A 27,900-nucleotide genomic window follows, 5' to 3' on the forward strand; every position below is an offset into this window, starting at 1 on the left:
TTTTAGTATGCCTCACTGGACTATTACAATTGAGCTATATTTAAACACACACACACTTAAAACCAATAGTAGTATTTCTGTCAGGAAAATAAAGACAAACCAGAGAAGTATCAACCCTGAGAAGATAAAAAATGAAAACAGAAATTATGTCCTTATTGTAGGGATTGTATTACTGTCTAGTCGGATGAAATGGAGTCTAAATGACTACAGCTTATTTTTCTAACATCAGTGTAACACAATGTATATAAATGCTAAGAATTCTATTGAGCTTTAAAACAATGAGTGGCTACTGGCTATGAAGGAACCTAAGCTCTCCATACATTGATGCAAGAATGGAAAATGGTACAACCACTTCAGAAAGCACTTTGGAAGTCACTTCTGAAGTTAAACATATTGTAAGCATACAACCCAGCAATTTTACTCCTATATGTTTATTTATCCAAGAAGAAATGAAAATATTGTCTGAACAAAGACTTGGAAGCAAAACTTTATATAGCACTTTGTTCATAATAGTTAAAAACTGAATAAAAGAAAAATCTGCCCATCAAGAAGGTAGAGGGCAAATTGTGGTACACTGATAAAAAGGAATTCTAATCAGCAATTAAAAATAACTATTCATACATATACAATATGAATAAATTTTGACATCATGCTGAGCAAAAAAAAAAAAAAAGACAAAAAGAGCATGAGTATACCTCATTTTATTGTGCTCTGATTTATCATACTTCACAGATAATATGCTTTTTACAAATTGAAGTTTGTGGCAACCCTTTATGAAACAAGTTATTTGTCTAATAGTTCTGATGATTGTTAGCATTTTTTAGCAATACAGTATTTTTAAATTAAGGTATGTAAATTTTTTAGACCTAATACTACTACATACTTAAAAGACTACTGTATAATGTAAACATAACTTTTATGTGCACTGGGAAACCAGATGGTTCACGTAACTCACTTGCAATATATGCTTTATTGCGGTGGTCTGGAATCAAATCCACAGTATTTCAAAGGTATGTCTGTATATAATGTCTGACTCCACTTAACATAAATTCTAGAAAACAAAAATCTAATCTACAGAGACAGAAAGCAGATGAGTGCTTGCCTGGGCCTGGGGATCAGAAGTGGATATGATATTGAGTAGAGGCACAAAGTATCTTCAATGAGTATAAAACTGTTCTATGTCTTTATTGTGGCGGTAATCACATAAAAATTTTAAAAACTGAATTGGACACCTAAAAAAAGCGAATGTATAGCATATTTTATAACATGTATACTTCAACTAAAATTATTTTTAAAAAAACTCTGAAAGTAACACATTTAGAACAAAGAAAACAATATCTACACTACACTTACTGCAGTGCTCTAATCATTTTAAGCTATGGTGTTTACCTCTATGAACATTATAAAGGAAACCACGGCTGAGGGTGTAGCTCAAGGGGTAGAGCATTTGCCTAGCATGTGCAAGGCCCTGGAAAAATTAAAGAAATTAGGAGGGCAAGTTGAACAGTGAGTGTAGATGGCAATAAAATCATACAGGATAAATGCTTACATGTTTGGGCTGATGACAAGAAGATAAAATGGAGATACATCATTGCTTTCACACGCCGGAAGAGTTGCCCTCCAAGGGAAAGAAATGCTTCTACTGGGTGAATGTTACATACATACAGAATTTATCCTCAACATAAGACAAAATTATTCTATTTAGAGCTCAGACTAAAATTCAAATCACACTTGTTGAATATTTATCACCTCCAATGTAAATGGAGTAAATGGAATGTAAGCTTTCTAATAAAATAGTTGTGAAGGGCTGGGGTTATGGCTCAGCTGATAGAGTGCTTGCCTTGTAAGCACAAGGCCCTTGGGTTCAATCCCCAGAACCACAAAAATAAATAAGTAAATAAAATAATAATTGTGGAGCTGTCCCTGCTGAACTCCTTTTGTCAGCCTTACTAGAGAAGCTAATAGAACAATGAATTAAATGGTCTCTAAAATCTCTTTTTACAATACATTCTGCTCCAGTTATAAAACTTTAAGTAAAATTTAATTATCTCAAAGTACTGAACTTCATAGTGGCTACTAGTACCATGCACTTCATATTTCAGTATTAAAAAAAAATGTTTTTGGCGCCGTGCCGCTGGAAGATGGCGCTGGAAGCCAGCTACATGGAAGGTGGCAGCTCTCGGACTCGGATTCCGACATGATGGTCACAGCCGGTGACAGGCCGCTCCAAATGCCATTTGGGAGACTGAACCCCAAGAATGAAGCTCACTGCATGCCCAGGGGCCTGGTCTTTGGTTTTCCCACCGAATCCAGCTTTGTCCTATGAAAATCCTAGATGGAGACAGTGCTGTGAGGTCCTTCCAAAGCACTGCAACAGCGTATGTTCCAGTGTCACATTATGGGACGTTAAAAGTGTGGATTCAAGTGAAGAGAGTTTTTCTGATTCAGATGATGATAGCTCTATTTGGAAACGCAAGCGGCAGAAGTGTCTTAACCCTCCTTCCAAACCAGAGCCATTTCAGTTTGACCAGAATAGTGAGAAACCATCTGTTGCTGGGGGAAAGAAGGTTAACAATACATGGGGTGCCGTGCTGCAGGAACAGAATCAAGATGCTTGTGGCCACTGAACTTCGTATCTTGGGAATGGAGGGCACTATTGACAAAAGCAGACAATCTGAAACCTATGATTATTTGCTTGCTAAGAAATTTAAGAGGGAATCTCAAGAATGTACAAAAGAACTAGACAAAGAACTATATGAATATACGCACAGCAGCAAAAAAAAAAAAAAATGGGGTCAAGGGAAGAGGAAAAGGGCAAGGTCATCTGAAACGGAAACGGCCTGTCAAAGACAGAGTAGGGTACAGACTAGAAATGAACTATGAAGGCCCATATGAGATCACAGAAGATCCTCAAGAGAAAGTTGCTGATGAAATTTCTTTCAGGTTACAGGAACCAAAGAGAGATCTGATAGCCCGAGTAGTGAGAATAATTGGGAATAAAAAGGCAACTAAACTTCTGGTGGAAACTGCAAGAGTCGAACAAAATGGCGTCCTTTTTAAAATGAATGGTAGCGGAAGAACACCAGGTGGAGTTTTTCTCAATCTCCTGAAAAACACCCCTAGTATCAGTGAAGAACAAATTAAGGATATTTTCCACATTGAAAATCAAAAGGAATATGAAAATTAAAAAGCTATTAGGAAGAGGAGGACACAAGTGTTGGGTAAAAAGATGAAACAAGCTATTAAAAGTCTGAATTTTCAAGAAGATGATGATACAGCACAAGAAACTTTTTCAAGTGACACAAATGAGGCCCTGGCCTCTCTTGATGAGCCACAGGAAGGACATGGTGAAACCAAGTTGGATGCAGAGGAGGCCATTGAGGTTGATGGTTCTCAGGATTTGGACATCTTTTAAGAACATTTTGGACATTTTGAGGAATAGACCTTTCTAAAATAACATTGTAATAAACCATTTTTACTGAGATTGCTTTGTTTTACTTTGCACTTATAAACATGAGAATCAGGAAAAGAGAACTGTTTCTTGTTTTAAATAAAAATTAATATATGTAGGGAGATGAATACAATTGATAGAAACATTTAAAGACTGCTTATGTCTGACACTATACTTAACAGTATATAACACAGGATTTAATTTTCTCTGTTGCATGTGCTAATTATTATGAGTATTTTATTAGTTAATAATTGGTTTTGTCCAGGTCACTGTAACACACCACTCAAAAATCTAATTTCTTTTTCTGATTTATCTTTGTGGTGAATTATGCTTTGGTTTCAAAACATTCTGTTAAGAGATCCATATGGGACACATAATTAAGCTGTTACAAATGCATTCAAATTTGTTTTCTCTATGTAAGAACTCTTAGGAAATTTTAAGGATAGAGACTTTAAAAAGATTTATATTGAAGGTTCTTCCCTCTTGTTTATGCAGAAGCAAATAAATGTCAGGCTTTACAAAGAAAAAAAAAATGTTTTTGATTAAATTGTCCTTCACTTTAAAAACATGTAACTGTTCACATTAGAGGCAGAGTTCTTGTTTAGTATAAATCACCTAATGGTAAAATTCTTCCTTATTGGAAAAGAAAATACACTTTAAAATGATTCACTTTCTAATAAAATTTAAAGTATTGCCTAAAAAAAGAAAATTGTTGATAAAGAAAAAAAATAACAGCAAGATATGTTTCCTGTAAAGGTAAATGAATGGCCTGGACAATAGTGATTTTCCTATTTGTATGGGGTGGGGAGAGTCCCTAATAGGCAGCAGGAATGACAGAAAATAAAGTTAAGACTTCAGGTAGATATTAATGGTAAGGTAAGAGACACATGAAAGTAAGAATGAAGGTTATGTAATTCATGTTAATCACCATCCTTCACATTTATTCTCCACTTTCCTTTTCCAAGAAGACAATGACTCATTTGGGGATCCAAAAGTTCCAAAAAAGAACTTCACCTTTGTCTCCTGGGATGAAACATACAAGCCAGATATAACAGTACCTGATGGAAATATCTTCACTAGTCAAATCAGAATAGATATTCAGACATTTATAATATAGAGAGATAATTACTCTTTTTCTAAGTTGAAGTAAACATGGAAATAATAAGCATTAGGAGCTAGTAAAAGTCCTATTAGGAGCACCAAGGTGAACGCAACATCAGAAAGCCAAACCAAAGAAACAGAAGTCACTGAATTGTTGGATCCTTTCTGAAATAGCCCTGTCTTTGGATTTGGAATTACATGAGCTATGTATTCATTAGTGGCTGAGTCAACTTTTTATTATAATTTTTTATTATTTGAAAGAAAAACTTTACACAAAGGAAGATGAACTAAAATACATATCAATAAGGCTCAAAACTGTTTTTGGAATTTATAATTAAAGTAATTCTGGTGTTAATATTGACATAATCTAAGTCCCCATTCAATGAGCATCTCTTATTTCCTCTATGTGGAATTTTTTTCTTTCTCCCTCCTTTTCCTCTTTTTCTCTTTTCTCCCTCCCTCTTTGCCCGCCCACCCCCGCCCCCACCACACTTTTCTTTTTCCTTTCTTACTTTTTCTTTTTTTCCAGAGCTGGGGATCAAATACTCAGGGCCTTGTACATGCTAGATAAGCACTCTATTATTGTGCTATACCCCCAGCAGGGCTATTTATTATAAGCACTTATTTTAAAATTTGTAAATGATTTTAGATCAATTTCAACCACCTCATCAATATCCATGCCAGATTTAATGGTTTTGGGCTACAATTCTTCAATTGGTGAGGTGAAAACAGTCAAATACCATCTCTATTCTTAGTCTATAATAATCAACTAGGGGCTGGTCAAAGAGCCATCAACTCCAGGATTTGGGGTGGCCAGCTCCACAACAATGACACAAATGTAGAAAACACAATGGTAGCTTTACTCCTCTTGGACCTCATTCCAGGTCCCAAATAAATAAAAACCCTGAGGATACAAACACAGAACTTGTAGCAACCAGACTAAAGTTATCAGATGGTAAAACGGCTAAAAGAAATCTGTTATTAAAAGTCAAGAACCCCAGAATTAATGTGGCTTTTCATTTGAAATATTTTAATTAAAAACTACAGAGAAAAAGAAAAAAACAATTAAATACTGGTAAGAAAAGACTTAATTGGTCTCACTTACCACTTTGAGATTTTGAGAACCATTGCAGATTCCAGTCTATATTCCTCTGATAAAAATCTCTGAATAAAAAGAAATAGGAAGCTGTCTTTGGTGGACTTTAGGTATAAAATCACTTCAATTTCATTGTTTCTAAATACTATTTAAATGAGGGAAAAGTCTCAAATATCCGTAAGGTCTGTGGAAATTTTTTAATAGAGCAATATCATCTTAAATATGGGGAGGAAGAATGATGTTAACTCTTCAGTCACTCTAATACATAACTGAGTGTCTTATTAACTGAAAAAGAAATTATATATCCAGGTTTCATAATACAGAAATAAAAAGTATAAGCAATTTTCATGTTCAATTTTGTGAATGATTTCTCATCTATAATTGGTCTTTAAAGTAAAATATATGTGCACATACCTATTATATTTAAACTGAATTTATCATGAGCTTTACTCACAAAATGATAATATCAGTCCCAAATGAATTTAAGATAAAAATTTTAGATAGAATCAGAATATAAGGCTTGTTTTAGAAAGTAATAGAACTTAGAAAGTTTTGTGTTTCTTCTAATGATTTCATACTGCTTGTCAAAAGTAATCAAACAAAATTGAAACATGACAGGATAAAAGGACCAAAGCAATTTTATTTTATATCTATATGATTATGAATATCTCCAATGAGCCTGAATTAATTTTATATTCTGAAAAATAAAATTATTTTTAAATGGACCCACACAAGCAGAAAGACCTTATGATCTAATATGTTTAAATATAAGAGCCCTACCTTCCCTATGAGAAACAAAGTTAGCTCCTTCTTAAATAGTGGTGGGCTACTTTGAGTCCCTTGACAGTTTCATCACCATCACAATGACTTTTAGATATATAAAAATATACAGTTTGATATGCCACATTATACTCTATTTAAGCTGCCTACAGCTTGCTGAGCTTCTTGGAGTTTTCTTAATCGAAAAAAAATTTCAATAATTTTTCTGTAAATATTTTATATGCTCCATTCTCATGCTATTCTCCTGCTGTAACTCCAACTACACACAGCTGTTATCAGTAGGTCTCTTGATTTTTGTCCATTTTTCTTCAATCTTAGTTCTCTAGGTTATTCAGATTGAATAAATTTTATTGATATATACCATATTCATTACTTTTTTCTTAATATTTTATTAGATAGTAAAATCAATACATTTTTAATTATAATTATTGTTCTTTCCTATTATAAATTTCCATTTAGTTTTCCTTATAGTTTCCATCTCTCAGCCAAGATACCCAACCTACTCACTGATTAAGATCGCAGATTTTTCTGTCTGCTTTCTTGTTTTATTTTTGTGTTTAAGTCCGTGTAAAATATACATACATAAGCTTCTGTCTGCTAAGATCAACATCCAGGCTATCTCAAGGTCTGTTTCTGTTGACTTCATTTTCTCTTGACTAGAGGTCTCATTTCTTTCTGGTGCCATTACAGATCTAGTAATTTTTTATTATACATGGAAAACTATTTTAAAAAATAAAGAAAGCTTGGATTCTGTGGTAGGCTCCTGTGAAGAGTGGTAAGTGACCCTTATTCTCAAGCAGTACTATTACTGGCTGAAAACTTCAAATTACTGATGTTTTGACTGGATGAATTTCACAAAGGTCCAAGGTATTTATCAAGCTCCTCCACTTTGGCAGAATTAAATTTCCCTCTCCTATGTAGCTTTTGTAGAGATCAATCCAGTTTTAATCTTATCCAGCTTTACTCTGGGATGCTGCTATAGTTTACAAGGGTCCACTCCAAAATTCGGTATTAATATCAATGATGATATTAAGAGATGAGGCTTCTAATAGGTAATTAGAAGGAGTTAGAGAAATCTCTTTGTGGTTGTGATTAAGGACCACACAGAATTCAGTTCTCTAGCACTTCCACCTTTTACTGTAAAGACCCAGCATTACTTCCCTCTGGAGGCCAAAGAATTGAAAGTGCCATCTTGGAAGTAGGAGCAGCCCTCACCAGAAAACTAAACCTGCTGGTGCCTTGATTTTAAACGTCTCAGTTCATAGAAGTGTGAGAAAATAAAATTCCATTTCTTAAGAATTACTCAGTCCCAGGTATTTTGTAATACCAGCAAAATTGGCTAAGGCAGAGGTCCTTACTCTTAAAACTATGGGCTTTCCTGATTCTCAACTGGATGGCTAGGAGGTTCATAACATTTTTCTACTCTGCTTGGGACAGAGTTTCAACGTTTACCAGAAATCTTTAACACAAACACGATCAAATCCCTAGTAGACACACTCTGGAAAGTTCACACAGTCTCATTTGGCACATATGTATATAATCCCTCAGTAAATGGCTCAAGGAGAACCCACTTTTAGAATTCTGAACCCCCATTTCTGTGCAACTGTCGACTCTCTCATGCCCTACTCCAGATTTCAGCAATCCCAAACTCCAATCTCTGCCTTCTCAGTTGAAAGGTGCCACTGTTTCTGCTCAGACTTCAGCTTCTTCAGGAAAATGTCCATAGAGTCTGAGCAAAAGTGGGGTTCTTCTTATAAATGGCTTCTTGCACTGTCTTTTGCACAATTCCTAAAGACGGTTTTTATTTTGTTGATTTTATAATTGTTTGGGGGCATAACCCATTACCAGTTATTCCACCAAGGTCAGTAACAGAGGTTCTTGCCCACATTATTTTAAACTATTCTTGTTTTCTCTCGTTTTCTCAATTTATATTTCTCTTCTTTCTCTCTTCATGCCCAATTTGTATATTTTATGAGTCCGAGTTCAATTTGCATATAGTGCTAAATGATCTTGAAAAAATCTTAGATCTTATAATGATGATGGAAAACATTATTATGTTTTATAGTTTCTGAAGTTTAGCAAAATTATTTAAAATTGATTTTTAAAGTATCCTCTCATTCTTATTTGCCTTTTTCATGAAGAAAAACATCAATAATTTGATGCCTTATTGCCTTTCACATTCTTTCCTTGTTGAAGTATGTTTACCTATTTTTATTCAAGTTAAAATAAAAATTCAGAAAACCTCAAGTTATCAGACTTCTCCACACTTTCCAATGTTTAACACTGATTTATCTCACTGCCTAAGTGTAAATGACTTTCTACCTATATTTAAGAGTGTAGAAACAACTACTAGATGAACCATGAGAGATTTGAATGATAAATCAATGTAAATATATAAAAGCTTTAAATTTTTAAAAATCATTTTCACAAAATGAATACTACCACAAATGAAGTATATACTTGTTGAACGTGGACTTCTCAATTGACTTAAGATACTAGACATGTTCGCTCAAATGACTAGAGATAATCAGGACCAATTTATCCATTTGGTATTAGGGACCATAGTTCTTTAAAGAACTCAAAAACATGTTTTAATTTATTTTATATTCAAAAAATAAGTAGATTCTAGAGTGTGAAGCCCTAGGTATCTTTCTACTAGACTGAATGAGGTAGTCTTCCCTCTAAGTTCTCAGAGGTACTCATCCATCCCTAAACTTTCCCCTAGTCTTTTTGGTTTAGATGAACTGCACCATTTGCAATTACTTGGCGAATCAAAACCTGGAAGATACTGGACAACAGTACACTGGTAAATAGATATCTCCATGGCCTCTCTTAAGCTAATGTGCAGATGTTATCCTCACAACTGCTACACAACTGTTTTATGTTCATTTTCTCCAATAGAAGTGAACTTGATGTCTCTTCCCAGTTTAAAGTCCTCAATCTCTTTGAAGCAGTCTACCAAGTCACAAATTCCTGTTTAAGCAGTGGCTTCCAACCCACAGTCAAGATGAGAATCACATTGAGAACCCACAGCATCTCAATGAAACTTAGCTGATTTAGGTTATTAGTTTCATTGACTTCTCCAGGTTATCTGAATTACTTATTCATAGTTGTTTAAGCAAAATGATTCCTATACTGAAATCACCACAGCTTCAAGGCAACAGAAATACTATATATGTTTATAGTGACCAAAGTGAACAACAAAATCTTCAACAAGAGAAAAGTGATTTAAGACAATGATTTTTCCAGTGACATTCCAAAGAAATTTTACATGTAAATGTAATATTCAGAATATATAAAAGTAGAGTACTATGGATCAAAGCTTGCAATGAAAGATGGATAGCATGCCAAAATCTAACCACAAATGTCCTGAAATCCCTTTGCTTAATGGAAATTTAGTGAGTTTAATCAGAAAGCCTAGGTCTTCATTTTGGCTCCAAAATTGGTGTACTCAGTGATAAAACATTTTTTCCTTAGTCTCAATTTCTTCATACATAAGACAGATATATAAACGTAAGCCCTGGCAATCTCCAAAGTACTATTACCATAAAATGAACAATTTGCTTCAAAAGCATTTGTTAAAAAAAAAAAATTTAAACACACTAAGCCAGCCAGTCATGGTGGCACACACTTGTAGCCCTAGTCTTTCATAAGGCTGAGCGTACTTGAGACTACAAGTTCAAGCTCATTTGTTTGGATATCATAGAAAGACCAAATTAAATAAATTTATACTATTCTTATTCTTTTATTTCATCATAATGACACTAAAAGTCTTAAATCTCCTAGGTCTGCCTTCCATTGTCCATATTGTGTCAGTCACAAACCCTAACTCATTCTTTTGAATGTTTTAATATGTTTGGTATATCAATCTCCAAAGTATTTCATTTGAATTACAGATTGCAGACTACAAATGTGTTAAACCACTGCTTTTCAGAACAAGTCAAACACTGCCTAGTTTATAAAACATCTTACAATCAACAAGTAAAAAATAATCTGTCATAAATTTCAAGCAATTTGTTTATACTCCAGAAGAAAGTGTGGCACATTTACTTTGCAGAGGGCAAAATCAAATACCGCAAGCTTTGTGAGCCAGAGTCTGTTGCTTCTATTCAAATCTGGCACTGTACAGTAAAGGCAACCACTAACAGTTGAAAACAAATGGGTATAGTTGATAAATAATTGGGGACACACATAAGATTATCCTGACTTAAACATTATACAGTGTACACATGTATTGAAATATCACATGGTCTACCATCAATATGTACATTTTTTGTTTTTATGTATCAGTTAAAATACACATTTTTAAAATGACAAATAGGCCACCAGCTGAATTTGCCCTGAAGGCCAGTTTGTCAAGTGCTGCTCTAGAAAAATACTTCTCAATCTTCACACTAATCACATGGGAATCTTAATGCAGATTCTGATTCAGTAGGTTTGGACTGGGCCTGAGAATCTGCATTTATACCAATCTCCCAATTGATGAAGTTGGTTCTAAGATGATATTTTTGAATAGTGAGGATCTAATGAGCTTCATGACAAGAAGGGTCCTATCTAATTATTTAATCTATAGACTCAGTAACAAAAGCAGTGTTCTACCACATAATCTATAAATGTTTGTATGAGGAACCAAAGAATAAGATTCTAACAGGACATCATCCTCTATCATTACTAAATGTGTCTTTCTTTGGGGGTGTTCATCCTTCTTTATGTTCAGCCTAGCTTTTACGCTTACCAAATCTAACAATCTCCAACATAATGGTAGGTTTTCTGCAATATGTTAATGAGTTAAATCAGTATTAGTCCATGTAGACAGTAAAAAAGCTCATGGTTATTGACAAATTAGTCCCCAAGCTTTTCTTCTACATTCATCCATAATGAGCATATTTTATTTTTTTAAGCATTCCACATCCCTTATAATTCAAGACCTTTATATATACCACTTTCCCTGATAGGAACAACTTCCCAATTCCCTCAAATCTAAATATAATTTACCTCTTCAGAAGGCAGTAGAGAAAGTAAATATCATGATCCTCTCAGCAGTCCTTTTCCCCATTACTAATGTGGTTTTCTCTCTCAGCACTATAGGTCTTCTTCAAAGCACTTATCACATTTTATAATTATTTTACCTTTTTATATGTTGACTTTTCAAAATTCCATTTACCCTACAGGAATATAAGCTCCTCAAGGTTAAGAACTATATTTACCTCATTTACCACTGAATCCCTAGCACAGTTCCTAAGATATTTAGGCACAAATTTATATTTATTGCCTAAATAGACATCATTATGTTTATAGAGAAATTTTTTGTCTTGTCCTATATTTACAATGTGGATACCTCTTAATGTATCTATCTAGTTTATAAGCACTGCCTTTTATCTGCATGGGCCTAGCAGCCAAGTTTGCACTTTATGATACTGCCCCTAGAATATGGCTGATTAGAAAAAGGGTAGACATCTGAGCAAGTTGGTCTGCATTCTCTTTTTGCATTTTTGAACTGAGACTGAACTCTGACCTCTGTCTATGCTTCTCACTCTAAGGAGTAGTGGTAGATGCCTATTTGGATTTTGTATATGTGAAAGCACTGAAAATTAAGTTTATAAAGTGTAAGGAAGAAAAAACATGTAGACAGAAGCAAGCATAAAAGTTAAGGTGAGGGTTAACTCAGTTCCTAATGGCTTTACTCATGGGGAGTTCCAATTCCTCATGATGCCAAGCTATTCTCTTTCTCTGAGATTTCAGGAACTATCCCAATATCCTTCCATATATGTATCTTTGGATAGATGGAAATGTATCTCTGGTATTTACAATCAAAAGAATATTTAAAAATAAGACTTTTCTAACTAAACACATCCAGTTTATATAGACCATACAGAAGAAAAAGTACACCCAGAAAATGTGTCAAAATATAAGAGGAAAATGTTAAACTGCAAAATCACTGATCTTTCAATAACTACAGTTTAGTAAAGGTATGAGAATTATATTTTTCATGAAAGGACAAACACTACCCACAAATAAGAAAATTTATATGGAAACTAACATATCTTAAAATGAATACATTCTTTGATAATTCCTATAGGAAGATTTTTGCATCAATGGACAGCAAGTTCCAAAATTATTCAAAATACCTCCTGCTGCATGGCTGGTCCTAAGTACATTTTTTAAAGTAAAGAGTTAGCAATTCTTAGAATGAACTGGTTGAGACAACAAAAAAATATTTAACCCCAAAGAAAAAGGAGAAGAAAAAGAAATGCTCTCCAATATTTACAGTAGAAATGAACTTGAGACGAGAGGAAGTATTAGAAACTAAAACCACCAATAGAATTTTATGACATAAAGGGAAGGAGATGTACAAAGCAATAGGGGTGAGCCAATAAATCCCTAAGAATCTCCTAACAAGCCAATCAACTCAAAATGTGAATCAACGCTGGTCACTCCTGTAACCAACTATACCTACTTTTTTTTTTTTCAGTTGCTAATTGAGTAATCTACTTTTTGTTAGAAAGTTGAAAGGTAAATGACAAAATCCTAACAGTTTTCTTTTATGGACAAATTCAAAGTATCTATTATTTTCCAAGCAGCAAATGAATATGTCAAAAACAGTCGTGCTGCAGACATTTAGTTGTTTTCCGCCAAATTAATGAAAGGAAAATATTGCACTTTGAATTGGTTAATTACCACGAATCCTTCTGCAAAACGCTCCTGCTTGCAGAATTAAGCCAGCTTTAGTTGGCACACTGCCCTAATATTCATGGCTACTAGACTATAGGCTCCACTGTACTCAAGAGACATTGAGTTTTTGGCATCATTCATAAGCTTACAAATCATCAGTCCTAACCACTATAGACATTCAACTGTCTGAAGTAAACAGGGCAGAAAGCACCTGCATTCAATAAGAATGTACCACACTCTGCTTCTTTGAAATTTTAAGAGCTAAACTTAGAATGTACAACGAACAAGAATACCCTGATTAACATATCTTCTGGAAACTAGCTACTTAAGCAAAAATCCTTAGTGACAATGCTATTTCAAGGAAATCCTCTAGGAACAAGGCAACTTCAAGAAGTTCTTTTTCCTCGGTTCAAGGTTAGGGTTAATAAAACTATTTCAGGAATAGGCCTCCAGGGAGCCCAGACACAGATCTCATACCTCCTCATATCCTAGTATTTGAGATACAAAGGTGCTGACTTGCCCATTTCAAATCTGGTAAAATAATCCATGCGTTATTCAAGCGTAACCGCATTTTTCCTTTCTCCCTTCTTCATGTGATTCCTCCTTCCTTACAGAAATTACAAGACCTGGAATGACCTCCCTTCCTTGAATGATATATTAGATATGCTTCTTTAAAACAGGATAGGGAAAGGCTTCTCAAGTTTTTGAAAGATATATTCCACCAGTCCTTCTATTGGGGAAAGAATGAGTAGAGAGATGGAGAAACCAAAAATTCTTTTTTTTTTCTTTCCCTCTTTCAACCACTCTTTTGGGGGGAAAAAAATGGAAGATCAGAAATCAAGGCAGATAAATACTTATAAACTCCAGGCTCCAGTGTGTCACTGCCATCTGAGAATGAAAAGAACACAAAATGAAAACTAGATCCTAGAAAGGTCACTCAACACTAACTACAACACCTGGATGGATATTCTAGCATCTAAGTATTACAGCAAATACAAAATTAGCAAGCAATATTTTTAAGACTGGCAAAATCCTAGTCAAAATTTTTAGAAGACATTAATTAAAAATTCAGGCTTTGAGAATATGACATTGGGGCTAGTTCAGGAAGACAATCAGGATGATTAAATGGTCTAGAAAGTTTTAAAGAAAACAGTATGTATTAAAAAAAAGTAGTGAAAGAGAAATGGGAAACAAAGAACAGGTGAAACAGAGAATAAATAGGATGACAGACTTAAACAATGTCAATCACGATAATAAATGTAAATGATCTAAGCATTCCAATTAAAATGCAGAGATTGACCTTGGGATAGCTCAATGGTAAAGCACTTGCCTAGCCTGTATGATACCCTGGGATCAATTCCCAATACTAGGGGGAAAAAAAATTCCACCACAGAGATTAATGGACTTCTAAGAAAGCAGGTTAAAAGCAAAATGATATGAAAAGATATACTATACTAACACTGGTCAAAAGAAACCTAGAGTGGCTACATTGATATCAGAAAAAAATTGATTTCAAAACAAAACTATTACCACAGACCTGCAGAATAATGTCATAATGATAAAGTAGTCAATTCAACAAGAGGACAGACTAATGCTAAATCTTTACGCACCTAATAACAGCTTCAAGATACATGATGTAAAAAATGATAGAAATCAAGGTATATGCTATTCTGGCCACAAAATAAATCTCAAATGTAAAAGGATTCAAGTCACATAAAGTATGTTATCTGCTCACGATTGACTAAATTAGAAAACAGCAGAAAGATCTCCGGAAATCCCCAAATATTCTGGAACTAAATAAGACATTTCTAAATTACCAAAGGGTCAAAGAAGATATCAAAAGAAGAATTAGAAGATATTTTAAATTGACAGAAAATTAAAATATACAATATTGAAATTTGTAGAATGTCACTGAAACAGTACTTGGGAGGAAAATTATAACATTAAATATCTGTATTAGAAAAGAAGAAAGTCTGAGTTGTTTTAGCTTCTACCCTAAGAAATCAGAAAAAGACCAAATCAAACCTAAAGTAAACAGACAAAAGGAAATATGAATTAGGACAGAAATTAATGAAAAATAAAACAGTAGAAAAATACCAAAGAAAACAAAATTTCACTCTTTTAAATGATCAAAAAATTGATAAGTCTCTAGAACTACTTAAAAACTAAAGGATATAAGTAGCAATTTCAGGACTGAGCTGGCATCACTACATAATCTACAGATAATATGGCAATATTATAAAAATATAACAAATTTAGACCAATAAACTTGATAATTTAGACAATTTAAAGAAATGATCAATTTCTTAAAAAACTCAAATGACATAAGCTCACTTAGAAGTATAAATACAATTTACCCAAACATTGCAAAATATACTTTCAACTGACAAGGTCAGCATTATTCTGAAACTAAAACCAGACATAGACATTATAACAAAAGGAAAATACACATCAAGATTTCTCATGTACATAAATATAAGAATCCTAAAATTTGAATATAGTAGTTTCCATAAGGAATGATATGTCAAGAGTACTACATAGGGTTGATCTTAGAATTTCAAGTTTTTAATTTTAGCTAAAGGTTTGTTTCATGGTTGGTTTATATGTAATTTACCATATTAAGAAATTTAAAAAGGAAAATATAATGATCACCTAAATATATGCCTAAAGGAAGAAAGGGAAAAGGACCTATGGGCAGAGAGAAATTTGGGGTTTAACATTTCTGTGAACTATCCAAATGAGGATGCTCATTAAAACCAGGAACCCAAGAGGAATATATTAAGGTCTCTATAGACTTAGTTTTTTGTTTTGTTTTTTTTTTTTTTGTTTTTTTTTTTTTTATCTAAAACACAAGGACAAGAATGCTTCTTTTGAGGATGGTTTTGAAAATCAAAGATAATGTCATAAAAGTACTTATCACAGTGCCAGATTCATAATGGCCATATAAAAATAAATAAATGGCACCTAAAAAGTATTTGACAAAATCCAGCAGGCAGTTTCTGATAAAAGCTCTCAGCAAAGTAGGCAATAAAAGACAATTTCTTCAGCCCAATTAAAGAAGCAGAAACACTTGCAGCTATCATCATACTTGAAGGTAAACACTTCTCTATCTTGAAGAATTAGATGACTGCTCTCATCATTTCTCTTCAACATCGTTGCTGGAGGTTCTAGCTACTACCATCATGCAAGAAAAATAAATTAAAAGTGTCTGGAATTTAAAGAAACAAGTAAAACTACTCACAGACAACATGATCTTCTATGTAGAAAATCAGAATCTATAAAAGAGCTATAAGAACTTGTGAGTTTAAAAGGTTGTAAGACACAAGATCAATGTTCAAAAAAGCAATTGTATGTTTATTCACTAGCAAGCAAACTGGAAGTTGCATTAACAAATATGAAATACTTAGAGCTAAATGTAACAAAAGATGTGAAAGAGATTTGTATGCTGAAAACTACAGAAATACTTCTCATAGAAACTAAAGTTCTAAACAAATAGATATAACTTGCTCATGGATTACATGACTCAATCTTGTTAAAACATCAATTCTTCCAAATGTGATCTAAACATTTAAGACACTCCAAATCAAAATTTAAGTAAGCTTTATGAAACAGAAATTGACAATCTGATCCTAAATTTCATATGGAAATGCAGAAGACTTAGAATAGTCAAAACAACTTTGAAGAAAAAAGAAAATAGGAGGACTAACAATACTACTTGATTTGAAGACCTACTTTAAGTTAGCAGTAATCCAATCTGTTATGAGATAAAGATAGACAAACACCAAAGGAAAACAATGGAGAATTCCAAAACTGACCCACACATAAATGGACAAGCAATTTTACCAAAGATATAAAAGCAGTAGAAGATAGCATTTTAATAAATAATTGTTGGAACAACTGGATACACACACACACACACACATATAGTTTAAGAATTAACTTTGATTCACATTCCACATACATAAATTAACTCAAAATGGATTGCAGGGTACAGGCTAACACTCTGAAACTGCTTTATATGTATACTAGGGTTAAAACAACCAAGTAAATAGATGACAGAAGCCATGTTTCTCACTGTTGGAGAGAAATATTTGGATACAAACAATAAACCACGATAAAATTAATCACATGGCACTGGATTAGAGTCAGAGATATCTGTATGAACTCACATTTACATTAACATAAATACAAATGGACAGATACAGAAATAATCATAGATAGCATATATCCATGGGTTAGCAAATACACATATATTTCCTGGCCCTGTCAGCAAGAGAACCTAGACATATGACATCCCAGTAACAGCAGCCAGCATACCTAGTCTCCAGATCTTGGTTTCTAAACAATATATTTAAAAATAAGAATAAGAGTCCTTTGAGAAATAATTATTCTAAGGCTTGGACATAGAAAACCTAAGACAAGCTGCACATATCTTGCAGTGTCAAAAAACAAAGATTTGCTCCAAAAAAGAGGCAACAGTTCAAAAGGACCCTGGACCCAACATAAAAGGGCTAGCCAGGTCTTAAAAAAAAAAACAATTTGAGCAATAAAATAAATAACAGGACTTGAATATAACCTAAAGTATAAAATAAATGAGTAAATAGTAATGTAAAAATTTTTTGAAGAGGGATGGGGAGATAGCTCAGTCGATAGAGTGCTTGCTTGTAAGCACAAGGACCTGGGTTCAATCCCCAGCACCAAAAAAAAAAAAAAAAAAAAAATTGTTAAAGAAATGAATGCAGGAGGAGAAACAAATACTTCTCACAGAATAATTTCAAATAATTTATGTAGAAACCCATCTCTAGGTCATTGTGCAAAATGCCTTCCTCTGCTTCCCTTGAATATAAGCTATACTTAGTGACTTGCTTCCAAAGAACAGACTATAAAAAGGATTAAAAAAAGAAATAAATAAAAGAGTAACTTTACAGTAGGGAAACCCAGCTAACAATACCTTGGTCAGGTAATCAAGGATAACTAACACCAGTTAAGGTATGCTAATAGCATACCTTACCTCCACCATGATTACAATGTGACAAGAGGAACTTCTCCCCCAAAAGTCATAGCCTCCATCTAATCAAGAGAAAAATATCAGACAAATGCAAATTGAGGTAAATTCTATAAATATATGACCAGCACTGTTCAAAACTAAAGTTCATGAAAAACAAAGATGGAGGAACTATCAAGGATCAGAGCAGACTAAGAGGACACGAGGACACAATGTGCAATCTGAGAGTGAATTCTAGAACAGAAATCAGGTATTAGAGGTAAAACTGCTAAAATCCAAATAAAGTCTAAAGTATAATTCATAGTAATGTACCAATTCTGGGTGCTTAGTTTTGACAAATCTACCATGATTATATAAGATGTTAATAGGAGAAAGTGGATGAGGGATATACAGGCACTCTCTGTACTACCTTTGCAACTTTTCTGAAAATCTAAAATTAATCAAACTAAAAGAGTTATTATAAAAAAGTATTATCAACTTAAATGTAAAAAAGTAAAGTCATAAATCTAGCTAGATTTAAAGACAGTATAGTTGACCTTGAGTTAGGCAAAATTTATTACATGACAACAAAATCTTTAAAAGATGTAACTGAGAAATCAGACTGCATCAAAATTTAAAACTTTTGCTTTCTTAAAGGCACTTGAGGATGAAAAAAACAGACTAAGATCTGTAACATACATATCTAATAAAGGACTTATATTTATGATATAAGGAATTCTTAAAAGTCAATTAAACGAATAACCTAATTTAAAATGCGCACAAAACTTGAACACCAGAGAAGATATACAGATATACAGACTGCAAGTAAGCACAAGAAAGGATGCTTAACATCATCAGGAAGATGCAAATTAATACCACAAGAAGAAACCACTACACACCCATTAGAATGGTCAAAATTTTAAAGACCATATCAAATGTTGGCAACGATGTAGAGGAACTGGAACTTTCATACAATGCTGGTGAGAATGTAAAATGGTGCAACCAATTTGAAAAATGTTTCAGTTGTTTCTTACAAATTTAAACACATACCTACCATTAGTACCTAACCAAACTACTCCTAGGTTATTTGCCCAAATGCAAAGGGAGTATTTGTCCAAGATCATGTACATCAATGGTCATAGTAGCTTCAATCATAATAGTCAATAACTGGACACATTAAACCCAAGTTTTCATCACCAGATAAATAGCTAAACCAATTGTGATATAGTCATGATGGAATACTACTCTTCAATAAAAAGGAAAATATTGTTACAGGCAAAAATATGGAAGAATCTCAATGACACTAAGTGAAAGAAGACAGATAAAGGGAATACACACTGTATGTTTTCATTTATGTAAACTCTTAGTAAATGTAAATAATTCTGTAGTGACAAAACAGATGAGTGTTTGTGGTTGTGGGGATGGGACTGGCCTGAGTGGGGCAGGGAGAGACAGAAAAGAGAGAATAAAAAGGGATGGGAGGAAATTTTGGAGATGATAGTATCTTCACTATCTTGATTATAATGATGATTTCATTGATACATTATCAAAACTCATCAAACTGTACACTTCACCTAGAAGTAGTTCATTTTATGTCAAATACAACTCAACAAATTTTTAAAAAATCAATAATCACAAAACTTGGAAAATCTGGGAATACACTGAACTTGGAAAAGAGAAGCCTCAGAAAGGAATAATTTTGGCAAATGATTGATGGCATAGCAAATGAAATAGTGATTAGATTTGGTCTATGCAGCTTCATGAAAGAACCTGTATCAAAGGAATAGAAATTAAAAGTTGCATCAACTACATTAACAGAATACAATAACAATCATAGTTTCCTATACACGGAATAGACTGCTTTGTAAAGTAAAGCTCTATGTCAGAAAAGGGTTTAAGCAGAAACTCAACTGATAATCATTTAAATGAGGGAATTAGGAGAAATTCCCATTTGGGATAGAAGATGATATTTCTTGATCCTAGTTAATGAGTAGAAAAACAAAACAACTAGTTTGCACTTGAACAGAAAGTTACTGAATCCTATTCATTAAATTGTCAAGCCATTAACACCAAACATTTTGAGAGATTTGAAGTATTGCCAAGTATACGGACAAGGTTAACTAATGCACTATACCTTAAAAAAAAAAAAAAAAAAAAACTGGGTCATTAGTTGTTTGATGCCAGCTTCAAAGATAAGCATAGTTTTATAATGTACTTTTCTCTTTTTGTGTTAATCATGAATTTCTTAGAGAACTGAGCATTTACAATTTTTATTATGCAATGCTAAGCACCTCAAGTTTAATAATAACAGCTATCATTTACTCTACTGATTATAGGCCTAAAAATTTCAGCAGGTCATCCATCTTTAGAAAATGAACTTTATAATATTTCAACACAGTTATTATCCCCATTTTACAGATGAAAAATCTTATGCTGAGGGAATTAAAGAAATCTTCAGAATGAGGATCTACAGTCAAGTTTTTCTGGGTCCAAAATCTGATAATATAGGAATGCCTTCTGGTGTACTGTAGGATCCATCTGATGATCACTATATATACTCTTTTCTCCCTTTCTAAATATTTCCTATATTACCACCCAACTTTTTTTTAGATACAAATTAACTCATATTACACATTCACCTTCAGTTCATTCAGATGAAATCAAAATTTGTCAATGTGGTGGATGGGGAGCCTTCCCACCTAGTTTTCCAGGATCATCTCCAATTACATCTATATATTTCAGACATACTAAAATATTTTAAAGTCCTTTAAAAATGCAGTGCATTTGCACTTGCTCTTCCCACTTTCTGTATGACCTGTTTTCTTATTTTTTGCTTGGTGAATGGACTCTTGCCCTTCCAGAATCTGCTTAAATATAATTTCCTCTTTTGAAATCATCTCTTACATTCCAGTCACAATTACATGTATAGCATTCTATGTTCATACTGATCATTATTTATCTGTTTGTTTCTGTCATAAACATCTCCTCAAAAACAGGTAAATTCATCCCAGTATCTCTATTGCCCATGCCCAATACCTGATTTATAAGGTTCAATAAGTGTTTATTGTCTGAATGAATGAATGATGGATAGATGAATGAACAAACAAACAGATATACCAACCAGTGTCTGAAATTAAAGGTTTTTTTGTGGGATATATAAGAGAAGTAATACTTTGATTAATAAAGATATACCAGTTGCCACAACTATAACACTACATCTTACAAATACCATATGATTTCATCCTCGATTATATCTTAATTGTAACATCTATTATTATCTGGCCTGCTGGATTGTGCAGTCTATTAAAAACAGTTTATTTAATCAAAAGTAAAAGAAATATATAATTTGATGCAAAACTTAATTCTCAAGACTATAAAATGATTGGAGACCAGAAAATCTGTGAACTTCTCTCTGATTGCTTGTCAAGAAGAAGCCAGAGGAATAACCTTTTTGTGACCTCCTCCCACAAATAAAACTATTCAGATTTCACCATTTCAAGATGTAACCTTGTTTAGTGCTCTCCGTCTGCATATAATAAGACATTTAAAAAAAGAGGAAAAAAGCTCCATTTAAACTTTCAGGCTCTTTTCCTCTTTATTTCTTTATGATTTAAGTTAAAATATTTTTATGCCTGGTCAAATATGTTTGATTAGTTTTTTCAAATCAGTCCAAACACAACTATGGGACTTTATAGTACATTTTGGTTTGAGGGGCTTCTTTTATCATCCTATTCTCTTACTCAGACCTGATAAGGAAATAACTTGGGTTCTTGTGGGACACTATTGTTTTATGTTAAAATCAAGGTAGAACTAATCATTTTTTAAAATGCAAACTAAGATGAAGCTAAAACGAAGTCAAGAAGCTCTGAGAACCATTCTCAATTAATGGAAAATCATTTTAATTACATGAAAAATGTTCTACAGCAATTTTCTGTGTGAAAACAAAGCATTACTTATTCGTTGAAGAAAATGCCTTCCCTAAAGAAGTATTCCCATGTCAGAAGCCCTTACTCTATGAAATGAATTCCTTATACATGTAGGTTTAAAAAAATGTTTATACCTTAGTAATTGTCTTTTAAAACGCTACCTCATTGTAGCAATGTCATTTTGATTTATTCTAGGAAGGGTTCCATTCTGAAGAACTAAAATGTCTTTTTAAAAACACACAGGAAAAAAACTGAAGTGCTCTATAGAGTAAAGTACTCAGCCTATAGTGGTGGACTTTGTTTCAAACAGACAAAAGAAGGAGCAATTTTTTTTTTAATAGCACAAGAGAATATCTTTATGGTATTAGGATAGTAAATATTGTTTAAGGAAGAGATACTAACTTTTAGTTATAAAGGAAAAATTGATATATTTAATTACATGAAAATAAAGAACTTCAGCTTATCACAGGTTAACATTAAGAGAATGGGAAAATATACGAAGGAGCAATTTTAAACCATATTAGGTATATAATCATTTTTCCCTGAAACATGATAGTAAAATGGAATAACTGAATGATTTCACAACCCAGCAATGCAAAGTTTGGGAACAGAAAAATGAAAAAACAAAAATAAAAACTTTGGGCTAAGATATCCACTAAACAAAAGGAGGCTATTTCCCAAAAGCTGGTATAATTTTTTCAGATTAGCCTGAGAACACAAGATATGCAGTTTGCTTTGATTTTTCCCATTGTCATCTTCAGCTTTACTCCTGCATTTTCTTTCATAAATACATAGGTTAAAATAAGGAGAAAACTGATTTTTTTTAACTTACTACATTGTGATCTTTCAAGGGAAACATTTTGATTCATTCATGTTCCAGGCTCTTCTAAACAGTTCTTTTGTTTCTTACATGCAAAGATATTATTACATAAAAGGAAAGACACCATACATGAATTAAGTAAAAAGGATTGATAAAAGAAATGGAATCTAATTACATAAACACACATCCCTACAGGTGGATATAAATTTTGAAAATCTCTGAAATCTCATCTTTAAAGGCCAACAGTGCTTTTTTAATTATGCTAAAAGTCCCTTGTCTGCTTGATCTCTCATGAACAATTTTAATCAGGCAAGCTTAATACACTCCGTCTCACAGACAACTTAACAGAGCTCTCAACTATGAGCTAATGGGAAAACAAGGAACCACAAGCATTTTTATTAAAAGAAAAAAAATGGCTAGCCTAGAGATTTGGCCAGCAATAAAGCAAGATTAAATCATGCTTTTCCCTCACTTAGCCTACTTAACTTCAAGAACTACAGTCCTATAATTAATTTGCTCTTGAGATTTACTCTGTAAATACAAACACACCATTTTTTTTAAATTACCTTCTTAAAATTCAGTGGTTTTAGTTATTCTCCTTTCCCATTCACAAAAGGACTAATGCACTAACAACCAGCTTGCCAGAGTCAAAAAACAATCCCTAAATATTATCCTCCCCAAGAAGAGTCAAAATGGCCCCCAGTAGGGATTCTGTCAAAGGATTTTGTTCAAACTGAGTGTTAAGTGGTAACTGAAATTACCAAATAATTCCATAACCAAGCCTACTTTCTTTGTCATCCATCACCATGAATCTACTGTCCATTCCAAGGCCCTCCCAAGACACAGTTCATAATCACTATCCAAATTTTTAACTGCTTAGGTAGTTAAGAACTATCTAAATCTAGTACCATTTTAAATTCCTTTCTCTTAATCAATTAAACCCAGAAACTCCAAAAAGTACTGCTGTTTGCTCCAGTCTTAAAAGTTAGCACCTTGTAAATGTATGAATATGCTATTACTCCCTATACAAACAGAAACAACATGTATCCCATTTGTTTACAATAAAATATTTTTTAAAAAATGTTAGCACCTATGCTATACTTAGTTGATTTTCTCCAACTTGATACCCAAATACTTTGAAATTAAAAACAATGTCTTGGTCTGAGTTTACTTCCATCCAGCTGGTTTGCTATGTCATTTGCCCTATGATCTCAATTCCCTCAGTGACTCATTTCTCCATGTAAAACATAACTAATAATACCCTCCCCTCAAAGAGTTGATTTGATAATTAAATGACATAGTACATGGAAGGGCAGCACTTAGCATACTGTGGACACAATAAATATTTCTCTCTACCAGGTCCCAGATCACTGTTTCCAGGCTCTTCAAGCATTGGCTTCAACATTTCCATTGAACCTCAAATAAGATGCTTGGGCTCTCACATTTTTCCTGGCAACATTTGCCAGCCTCAGCACTCACCAGCAATCCTTACCCAGAATCTTGCTTTCATTATTATCCCACCTCTACACTCACTCTACCCCTCTTGAGGCTTTCCAGTTATTTTCATTCTAGAGCTCCCAGGGCATCTCTGGCCTCATGATTTTCCCATGTGCTGTCATGGTTTGCTAATTTATTAAAGAGAGCTTAATTCACTTTTGCTGGTTATTTTCCTCATTAGTGCTGTTTCTTAATAATTACAATTGTACACTATCAGTTTTTTTTTTTAATACTTTTATATTTATGTTACTTGGAAAAGACTATTCCTTATAGGAAATTGGGAAAAAAATGGCTAGCCTAGAGATCTGGTCAGCAATAAAGCAAGATTAAATCATGCTTTTCCCTCACTTAGCCTAAGAGGCAGAAAATTAAAATATAACACATTAGGACAAAAGATTAATATAATAGATTATTTATAATAGATTAGTCATTATTCTCCTTATTTTTTAATTATTTTTTTGTTTTGCCCTTTCCTTAAAAAACTATTTTCCCCAAATTCTCTGCTGGGCACACAAAATGAATGCTTGTCGTGAAAAATAAAGTATTATTCTTTAGAGAAAAATGAACTACATGTGTTTCATAGACTCCATGCCTGTTAATTTTCCTAATGGAGTAAAAAATCCTTTCATTATCCCAGAGTTAATCTCAACCTGTTTCAAATTACCATGCTCTAAGTTTTGCCTCAGGTTTTCTGGTCAAGTGTACCAAAATATATATGTATTATATATTTTTATATAAAATAATATATTGTACATAATTATATAACATATTTATATATAATATCTATTATATAATATACAATACTATGTTATATAAAATATATATTACATACAAAAGGTTGTATATATGTATATTTTTATATGTGTGTATATATATGTATATATACACACATATATATCAAACAAACTAACACCAAGAACAGGTTTTTTGTTAAGTAAGAAAAACAAATAATAAAATTTCCTAGGCTTATCCCTTAAAAATTCTTAGTATCATTCCATTCCAATAACTGAAGCAAATCTTAGATTTCAGCAAAATTAAATAAATTCTTATAATGATTTAATTTAGTATTACCTGGGACAATGAATAAACTTTCTTTTCCACTCAACATTTAGTTTTTAAAGAAATATATATATATAGATATATAGTTATATATCTATAGATATAGATATAGATATATAGTTTATATATCTGGCACTTAGATCTTGGTTTCTAATATTATCTTCCAGTACAAGGAACAAGGGCTCCTTGGAGAAACTGCTGTTTCTAGAAGCAGAGTAGGAAATATACAAGCTGAACCTTAAGTATTCTGTACATTTAGAAAGTAAAGAATTACTCAGTAAAATAAAATCACCACGAGGAGGGTACATGATAGAGACTCAGAAGTCAATAAAAAAGCCCTTGGTTATATTGGATTAGAACCTAATAATCATACTATGAATCTAAACTTAAATGATGGAACATAAATGGGTAATGAGGAGAGAGAAATCCCTTGTGCAGAAGTAGTCCAAATAATTTACTTACATATTCCAGCCTCAAGAAGGAATATAACTTCCCACTCCTTAAATGTAGGCTAGAGAATGACTTGCTTGGAAAAAGTACAATGTAGATATGAGGAATAAGGAGTAAATTTATAGTGGAGAAACCTGTTAATAGGAAAAACTAGGAGTAGGGTATATGAAAACCGTGCACTATTGTTACAAATTTTCTGTAAATCTAAATCTATTCTAAAATTAAAACAGCATTTGAAAAGAAAACAAGTAAAAATATCACTTACTACATTTGGCTTCCTAAAGTTGACTTCCTAGCTTACCTGTAGAAACACTTAATCACTTTTAAACTATTTCAATTGTATAGTTATTTTTCCCCTTTTTGCTTCTTTTTTCCTTTTTTTCCAAATGTATAATTCTTCACAACACTCTGAAATCCAGAAACTGCTTCACTACAGTAGGACAGAAAAGGACAGAAAGGTATAATCCTGCATCCCAGTTCTACACTAACTACACATGTTGACTTAAATAACCACTTTGTTCATCTCTGAGACACAAGAATGCTGAGAGAACTTTCTGCCACCCCTATGGAATAGGGGGATAATGCTGATAGCCTGGCTGCATTTTCAACCCTGAGTGTCTTAGGCATCCAGCTCCAATCTTCCCTGACTTGGTTAACCAAGGTGACTACCCAGTGACAAACCAGGCTTTTTACAATGTCTTTGGTATTGATCCATAGTTGCCATTTTTAAAAAATCAGTTCATGTTAATATTATTTTGAAATAATAACTGAAAATTAGATACAGCAGTTGCCTCTGTGTAAGGGAACAGAAGGCTAAAATGAGAGGTAGACCTGCTTTGCACTGAATAAACTATTGAACTATCTGAATTATTTTTCAGTACATGCATTTTTAAATAAAACTCATTATAAAGGCAATAACAAAAAATTCATTATTACTCTGGGATCCATATAGGTTTCTGACTTCAACTTTTGTGTCTGCTATCTGTGTGTTATCTCTTTTCAATACAGTGCCATAGCAAGAAGCATGGCTACAGGAGATTAGTTTAAAATGATTTCAATCAAATGCTTTTGTATCAAATCAGCTGTTTCAAAATATCACAGCAGTCCTGAAATCAAAAGTGACTTAGGATGGAACATAGGCCTCTCTACTAGTTATTTAGACTCACTAAACCCCAACTTCTTCATCTATAAAACTGGAACAACAGTGCTCACCCCTCACAGGGTTGATGGAAAGATTAAGTAAAAATACACGTAAAATCCTTAGCCTCATGACTGGCCTATCTATTACTGTCATTATCAGTAGTCTGTGTGAAGTCTGTGTGAAGACTGGATTTATCATTCAGGCATGTCTTCTATTCATCTAAGGATTCAGAAGCAACTTCCAAGTGTGAACACTCCTCAAGTACAACTGGATTCTAGCAATTATTATTCCTGGTTTCTTAAATATTTATCACTAAATGCTAGAATTATCATTATTTCCTCCTCTGCACAGAAATATCCCAAAGCAAAATACACAAAAGTCACCCATATTTAGAACTAAATAATTCTCAGACCATAAACAAAGTACTCAAGAACCCTAATATCAAACCTTCTTAACACATATGAAGAGCTACAATGTAAATGGTCTTTGGGATTCTCACAGAAAACTGTACATGTTTAAAATTTTAGATTATATTTCCATCCTGGACTTTGTCTTAGTGAACTGCAAAAGGGCATATCACTTTTACTTGGGTACAGATTTTTTAGGCTAGTGGAAACATATATTAAAAACTCTAATAAAAATACAGGGTACAGCAATGCATATGAACATGAATATTTGAATTCTGAGAACATAAATAGCAAGTAATGTTACTACACATATGCCTTCCTAAGAGTTATTAGAAAATTTGTTCACTTCCTATCTCTCTATATAAAGCAACTAAAAAACATTATTTTACCCTAATTTTCATTTTATCTTGGGTTATGAAATAAAGCATTTTAAAAATTTAAGGTATATTTCACAGGACCTTTACATGGCTTCCAATACATACACACATAACACTTCAGAGAAGAAATAAATGTGTA

The 27,900-nt window shown here is 33.0% G+C and overlaps 1 protein-coding gene and 1 pseudogene across 8 annotated transcripts in view; one reads left to right on the forward strand and one right to left on the reverse strand.

Annotated features, from left to right (window-relative positions):
- Positions 1 to 27,900, reverse strand: part of RFX3 (regulatory factor X3) — a gene marked incomplete at its 5' end in the record, with an annotated part of 288,404 nt that overhangs the window by 191,268 nt on the left and 69,236 nt on the right. The window contains one exon of one of the 7 annotated variants that reach the window (XM_079113051.1): positions 5,658 to 5,716. The exons of the other annotated variants lie outside the window; for them this stretch is intronic. The remainder of the gene's footprint in view (positions 1 to 5,657; positions 5,717 to 27,900) is intronic. 7 annotated transcript variants of the gene reach the window in all.
- LOC306645377 (phosphorylated adapter RNA export protein-like) lies at positions 1,210 to 4,183 on the forward strand (annotated as a pseudogene). The gene is made up of 2 exons: positions 1,210 to 2,230; positions 2,326 to 4,183. The product of its transcript is annotated as a phosphorylated adapter RNA export protein-like (transcript).

This window comes from Sciurus vulgaris, assembly GCF_902686455.1.
Source record: "Sciurus vulgaris genome assembly, chromosome: 15".
Taxonomy (NCBI): Eukaryota; Metazoa; Chordata; class Mammalia; order Rodentia; family Sciuridae; genus Sciurus; species Sciurus vulgaris.